The sequence below is a fragment of the Gorilla gorilla genome, chromosome 5, assembly GCF_029281585.2.
Source record: "Gorilla gorilla gorilla isolate KB3781 chromosome 5, NHGRI_mGorGor1-v2.1_pri, whole genome shotgun sequence".
NCBI lineage: Eukaryota > Metazoa > Chordata > Mammalia > Primates > Hominidae > Gorilla > Gorilla gorilla.
The window spans coordinates 150,775,885-150,783,582 of NC_073229.2; the positions used below are offsets into that span (position 1 = coordinate 150,775,885).

Here is a 7,698-nt window from a genome sequence, read left to right on the forward strand (position 1 = left end):
ATTTCTGGGAGACTTTCAGTAGGATAAGTATCAGTTCTTCTTTGTTATGTTTGGTAGAATTCATCTGTAAATCCATCTGATCCTGGGCTTGTGTTGGGAGGTTTGATTTTTACTGCTTCAATTGTACTACTCATTATTGATCTGTTCAGGATATATATTTCTTCCAGGTTCAATCTTGAAAGGTTGCATATTTCCAGGAATTTATACATTTCTTCTAGATTTTTTAGTTCATAAGTGTACAGGCATACAGTTCTTCATAGTATAGTAGCCCTTGATATTTTATACTTCTGTGGTATCAGTTGTAATGTCTCCTTTTTCATTTCTGATTACGTTTATTTGAATTTTTTCTTCTCATAGTTATTCTAGTTAGCAGTCTAACAACTTTGTCTATATTTTCAAAAAACAATTTTACATTTCGTTGATTCTTTGTATTGTTTTGGGGTCTCAATTTCATTCATGTATTTTTTTTGATTCTTGCTTTTATCTTCTTCTGCTAGCTTTGGGTTTGGTTTGTTTGTTTGTTTGTTTTCTAATTTCTTGAGGTAAGACAATAAGTTGTTAATTTGTGATCTTTCTAATTATTAATGTAGGTAATTAACACTGTAAACTTTCATCTTAGCGCTGCTTTTGCTGTATCCCCGATGTTTTGGTATGATGTGTCCCTGTTTTAATTTATTTTGAAAGACTTTTAAATTCCTCTCTTAATTTCATAATTGGCCCAAAGATCATTCATTTAATTGTTCAAGTTTAATGTATTTATGTAGTTTTGACAGTTCCTCTTTGAATTGATTTCTAGTTTTATTCCACTATGGTCTGAGAATATAGTTGATATAATATCAATTTTCAAAAATTTATTGAGACTTGTTTTATGGACTAAATTATGGTCTATTTTGCACGATGTTTCATGCACTGATAAGAAAAATGTATATTCTGCAGTTGTTGAGTAGCATGTTCTGTAAATGTCTTTTGGATTAATTTGGTCTAAAGTCCAATTTAAATGCACAGTTTCTTGGTAGATTTCCTGTCTTGATGTGTCTAGTGCTATCAGTGGGCTGTTGAAGTCCCCTACTATTATTGTATTGCTGTGTGTCTCTTTCTTTAGGTCTGGTAATGTTTGTTTTATGAATCTGGGTTATCTGGTGTTGAGTACATATATAGTTAAGATTGTTATATATTCTTGTTGAATCAAACTCTATCATTCATTATCTAATGGCCTTGTTTGTCATTTTTTTTTTTACTGTTGTCAGTGTAAAATCTGTCTTATCTGATATAAGTATAGCTATTCCTGCCTGCTTTTGGTTTCTGTGTGTGTGGAATATCCCTTTCCATCTCTTTACCACCACCCTATGTGTCTTTACAAGTAAGGTAAGTTTCTTGTAAGCAGCATGTAGTTGAATTATGGTTTGTTTTTAATCCATTCCACCAATTTGTATCTTTTAAGTGGTGCATTTAATCAATTTATATTCAAGTTGATAAATATATATGTGAATTTATTTCCTGCCATAATGTTCATTGTTATCTAGTTGCTTTGTAGATTCTTTGTTTCTTTTGATTTTTTTTCTGGTTTTTTTTTTTGTGTGTGTGTGTCTTTATGGATTTGTGGGGTTTTGTAATGTTTCCTACTTGCTTTCTTCATTTCCTTGCTTTGTGTAATTTTTTAATAAGACCTCTGAGTTTTATATTTTCATGTGTTTTTATGATGATGAGTGTCAACCTTTTATTTTCCATGTTAAGAACTCCTTTGAGCATTTCTTGTAAGTTTGGTCTAGTGATGATGAATTATTTCAGCGTTTGCTTGTCTGGGAAATACTTCATTTCTCTTTCATTTATAAAGCTTATTCTGGCAAGATACAGAATTCTGGGTTGACAGTTTTTTTTTTCTTTCAGCACTTTGGAAATAGAATCCCAATCTTTTCTGGAAAAATATAGAATGCTTCATGAATTTGTGTGTCATCTTTGTGTAGGGGCCATGGTAATCTTCTCTGTATCATCACAATTTTAGTATATTTGCTGCTGAAGTGAGTAGTACTTTGAATTTAATAAAGACAAATCCTGGGCAAAGACCCTTGGCCAGGTAACCCTAAAGAAGCTTCAAGGATGATAAGCTCAACATACCAGGTCAATTCTATGAGACTAAAAATGTTGTTTCATCTAACTTCTACAAATTTTTCAAAATAAGAATGGAACATTGTGAGGTTTTTAAGAATTACTTAGTTCATATTATTTTATATTAAATAATGCATTGAACATTAAATATTTTATCCTTTTTAAGTTAGTATCATTTCCTTCATAAAGCTTCATAAATACATTTAAGTTAAAGAGATTTTTGTTCTTCAAATTACATAGGGGTATTATGTCTCTTCCAATTTTACACAAGTAGATTTTGATAAAGTGACATTGTATTATTGTAGCAATAATAAAAATAAAAAACAATAGCATGAAGTTTTAGAAAAGCACCAGTGCAAATATATGTGAACTATTATTGAAAAAGCAATAGGAAAAGGTCAATAACTGAGGAATCAATTTCATGTGGAATAATGTGAAATGCAAAAGGAATCAAGACTTGGATGCGATTTCACTGATTTTTATCATAAGGGCTTCTCTTGTTAGATGTTTTAAGAGAAAGAGTCAAGCTTATCCAATAATCCGTTATGTAAACTTAATTTTAAAAGAACACACTTTTGGAGATATAATTAAATATTACCACTTAACTAACATAACCACTTTATTGAATTTCCAAACTTGAGGTGCAAGCATGAAGCATTATTCTTTCCCCTGTAATCTTTACCTTTGACCATGGCATGGAGACTCTTCATTTTCCATCTTTCAATTACACCTTGAGAGGATCCCGTAGCTTTATCGTCATTTTAAGGCATGAAACAATCTAATCCAATTCTGGCTTATCCAGCTTAAAGTTTCAAACTCATATCCCTTTTTTCCTAAATTCAAACCTGACTTTGGCCCAAAAGCCACTTGTAGGTAGCAGTGAGGGCTGTTCTTTCTTTCATCCTTCCCTTCCCCTTCTGGGTCCGTCTTTATCCAGGCATAGAGAAAAGTAGTTCAGAGAGAAAGCACACTCCTTCTTTCTCTATTGATTTTTCTTTCCCTCCTTCTTAAGCCCTCTTTGTGGCATGTGTTTAAATAGTGGCATTTTACATGTGTCATGAGTTGGTTCTTTAGAGTCACCTTTGATAAATTCTTTATCATTTGCAAATAAGGAAGATTATTTTCTGGCTTTACCTCTTTTGAAGAATTTCTTAGATGGACTCTTCTCTGGCTCCTCATCCTTACACACTTGCCAGGATCTCTTGATAGAATACCAAGCAGACATCTAAAGCACAGTTACTTCCTTATTGTCCACTGGGCCATGATGAGGCACAAATCTACTGCCATCCAAAGAAATGAGAGTGCACTGGCCTCACTGCAGCTCTTTCCATACACAACCCTCTCTCCACTCTGCCATATACCTCAAGTTTTCTACCCTCCCTAAACCCCTCCCCTGCTTCAAATGTACAAGTGAAGATTAGCAACTCTGTTGCATAAACAGATATCTAATCAGTAAATTAGATAACTGTTTTCATTGTAACCAAATTATGCATGTATATAGCTCCAATATATCTCCTGAGATATCGCTAATCTTTTCTTTACGTGTGGTGGTGGAGACTACAGTTAGGGTAGAATAGAGTTCTGCTGCTGTTTAGTATGTCTTGTACAAATGCATCTGGTGGTTTTTTTTTTTTGTAATCTGACTCAAATGTTCTTTTTGGTTGTTAAAACATTTTGGAATTAATTTATCATTTCTGATATACTATTCCCTAGCATCCAAACTTTCTGTTACTAGAAGGGTGTGGACAAACTGTCCTCATATTTATCCCTTGCCTAAAACTGAGAAATTCATTTAACATTAAATTTTATCAACTGAACAATGAGATAAGAATTTCATTCAATTCTTCAATTAAGTTTTACTTTAAAAAAATAGAACCAGGATGGATATTGAAGTTGTTACTGTTATTGATAAAATCTTCTAATTTTTTTTGTCTTTTCTCCCCCTTGCCCCCATTGTACAGCTGATCCCTCTCTTTCAAGATTGGCTATTTTTCCTATTTAACACCTCTTACTCTGCCTAAACGACTTATTTCCATACTTGGAAATAAGTTTTCAAAACATACTTGGAACATTCCTTTTTTTCTCCCCTCAGATGACAGTCAGTGATGGATGACAGATGTTACTTATAAGACTTCAGAAAATAAAGAGAGATTGAAACGAGGTTTAGCGAATTAACATGAAAGAATGCATATCTATTGCTTCAAAATTATTAAAGATCTTTTGAAAAAGTTGCATTGCACTCAAAATTTTGTAAGAAACCTAAAAAAATTATTTGTGAGCATTTTATTCTTTTCCTTAAGTTATCTCTATTTGCTTACTCTTTATTATTATAAATAAAAGTTATTTTTGTTAGTGATTATTTTAAGCATATCACCTATTAATTAAATATTAGAACTCATATCATTTATTTCACATTTGGTATAAAATTTCAGTTAAGTATTTGGTTAAGAACATATACATGATTCGCCAATCGCTCATATATTTTGTGTGAATTAGTAAAAGTCTTATATTTTGTACAAAGGTGAAAAGCCAGAAAACTTTCAGAATTTAAAACTGCAATTTCCACTTGGATTCAAATTTTGAGGAACAAATAATGTGCAAAATTTGTTGAGCTTAAAATATTAGTAATTTTTATTACAACTTTGAATGATAAGTACAACTGCTTACCTGAAAGTTAGAAGAAGATCTGGCAGATCTGAACAGGGATGTTTTTGCCCCCCAAAAATGTGTATTTTGGGAAGTAAAATGGAGTTGAACTTCAGTGTCTGTAAGTAAACATGTTATGTATTCTTAATATAAAATATTTAGAGATTTCTTATTAACAAATTCAACATGATTATTTCTGAGTAGAGAAACAACTTACATTTTAGTGGAGTGTTTACAAAATGAATTTTGAAACTGCTGTGATCTACTGATACAAAGTAAAGACAATAAGGAAAATCAAACAAGTATTACATACTTTCCATACACTATCTCATTTAACTCATTACTCATCTTTCTGAATCGACACAGAAAATTTAGACAATTCATCCAAAATCATAGAGTTAGTAAACTGAAAGACCAGGGTCTATTTTCCAATTCAGTCCTTTTCCCGATAGGCCACATGGCTTTCTGGAAAGTAGGATATTGCTTACAGAGCTAGGCAGAAGGGAATTCTGAAAGAAGTTACTTTCTGGGCTCCATGTGGACAGTGCCTTAGAACCTCACAGCACCGGTTTTTGGGTGGCAGAGGGCAGGGAAAGATCAGTGAAAATATATATTTCAAGGTTAAATGTGTTTGAATCTTTTGTCAAGTTATTGCCTTATAATTCTTCAATGGAGCTTTAAAAATTATTGTTTAAGTGAGACTTTTTATTTTATTATTATTATACTTTAAGTTTTAGGGTACATGTGCACAATGTGCAGGTTTGTTACATATGTATACATGTGCCATGTTGGTGTGCTGCACCCATTAACTCGTCATTTAGCATTAGGTATATCTCCTAATGCTATCCCTCCCCCCACCCTCACCCCACAACAGTCCCTGGAATGTGATGTTCCCCTTCCTGTGTCCATGTGTTCTCATTGTTCAATTCCCACCTATGAGTGAGAACATGCTGTGTTTGGTTTTTTGTCCTTGTGATAGTTTGCTAAGAATGATGGTTTCCAGTTTCATCCATGTCCCTACAAAGGACACGAATTCTTCTTTTTTATGGCTGCATAGTATTCCATGGTGTATATGTGCCACATTTTCTTAATCCTGTCTATCATTGTTGCACATTTGGGTTGGTTCCAGGTCTTTGCTATTGTGAATAGTGCCGCAATAAACAAACGTGTGCCTGTGTCTTTATAGCAGCATGATTTATAATCCTTTGGGTATATACCCAGTAATGGGATGGCTGGGTCAAATGGTATTTCTAGTTCTAGATCCCTTAGGAGTTGCCACACTGACTTCCACAGTGGTTGAACTAGTTTACAATCCCACCAACAGTGAAAATGTGTTCCTATTTCTCCACATCCTCTCCAGCACTTGTTGTTTCCTGACTTTTTAATGATCGCCATTCTAACTGCCGTGAGATGGTATCTCATTGTGGTTTTGATTCACATTTCTCTGATGGCCAGTGATGATGAGCATGTTTTCATGTGTTTTTTGGTGCATAAATGTCTTCTTCTGAGAAGTGTCTGTTCATATCCTTTGCCCACTTTTTGATGGGGTTGTTTGTTTTTTTCTTGTAACTTTGTTTGAGTTCATTATAGATTCTGGATATTAGCCCTTTGACAGATGAGTAGGTTGCAAAAATTTTCTCCCATTCTGTAGGTTGCCTATTCACTCTGATGGTGGTTTCTTTTGCTGTGCAGAAGCTCTTTAGTTTAGTTAGATCCCATTTGTCAATTTTGGCTTTCGTTGCCATTGCTTTTGGTGTTTTAGACATGAAGTCCTTGCCCATGCCTATGTCCTGAGTGGTATTGCCTAGGTTTTCTTCTAGGGTTTTTATGGTTTTAGGTCTAACATTTAAGTCTTTAATCCATCTTGAATTAATTTTTGCATAAGGTGTAAGGAAGGGATCCAGTTTCAGCTTTCTACATATGGCTAGCCAGTTTTCCCAGCACCATTTATTAAATAGGGAATCCTTTCCCCATTGCTTGTTTTTCTCAGGTTTTTCAAAGATCAGATGGTTGTAGATATGCAGCATTATTTCTGAGGGCTCTGTTCTGTACCATTGATCTACATCTCTGTTTTGGTACCAGTACCATGCTGTTTTGGTTACTGTAGCCTTGTAGTATAGTTTGAAGTCAGGTAGTGTGATGCCTCCAGCTTTGTTCTTTTGGCTTAGGATTGACTTGGCAATGTGGGCTCTTTTTTGGTTCCATATGAACTTTAAAGTAGTTTTTTTCCAATTCTGTGAAGAAAGTCATTGGTAGCTTGATGGGGATGGCACTGAATCTATAAATTACTTTGGCAGTATGGCCATTTTCACGATATTGATTCTTCCTACCCATGAGCATGGAATGTTCTTCCATTTCTTTGTATCCTCTTTTATTTCATTGAGCAGTGGTTTGTAGTTCTCCTTGAAGAGGTCCTTCACATCCCTTGTAAGGTGGATTCCTAGGTATTTTATTCTCTTTGAAGCAATTGTGAATGGGAGTTCACTCATGATTTGGCTCTCTGTTTCTCTGTTATTGGTGTATAAGAATGCTTGTGATTTTTGTACATTGATTTTGTATCCTGAGACTTTGCTGAAGTTGCTTATCAGCTTAAGGAGATTTTGGGCTGAGACAATGGGGTTTTCTAGATATACAATCATGTCATCTGCAAACAGGGACAATTTGACTTCCTCTTTTCCTAATTGAATACCCTTTATTTCCTTCTCCTGCCTAATTGCCCTGGCCAGAACTTCAAACACTATGTTGAATAGGAGTGGTGAGAGAGGGCATCCCTGTCTTGTGCCAGTTTTCAAAGGGAATGCTTCCAGTTTTTGCCCATGCAGTATGATATTGGCCGTGGGTTTGTCATAGATGCTCTTATTATTTTTAGATACGTCCCATCAATAACTAATTTATTGAGAGTTTTTAGCATGAAGGGCTGTTGAATTTTGTCAAAGGCCTTTTCTG

The 7,698-nt window shown here is 34.2% G+C and overlaps 1 non-coding gene across 1 annotated transcript; it reads right to left on the reverse strand.

Annotated features, from left to right (window-relative positions):
* Window positions 1-1,919: 1,919 nt before the first annotated feature.
* LOC115935075 (U6 spliceosomal RNA) lies at window positions 1,920-2,026 on the reverse strand. Its single transcript, XR_004070790.1, has one exon. It is a non-coding gene; the product is annotated as a U6 spliceosomal RNA (small nuclear RNA).
* Window positions 2,027-7,698: the final 5,672 nt, after the last annotated feature.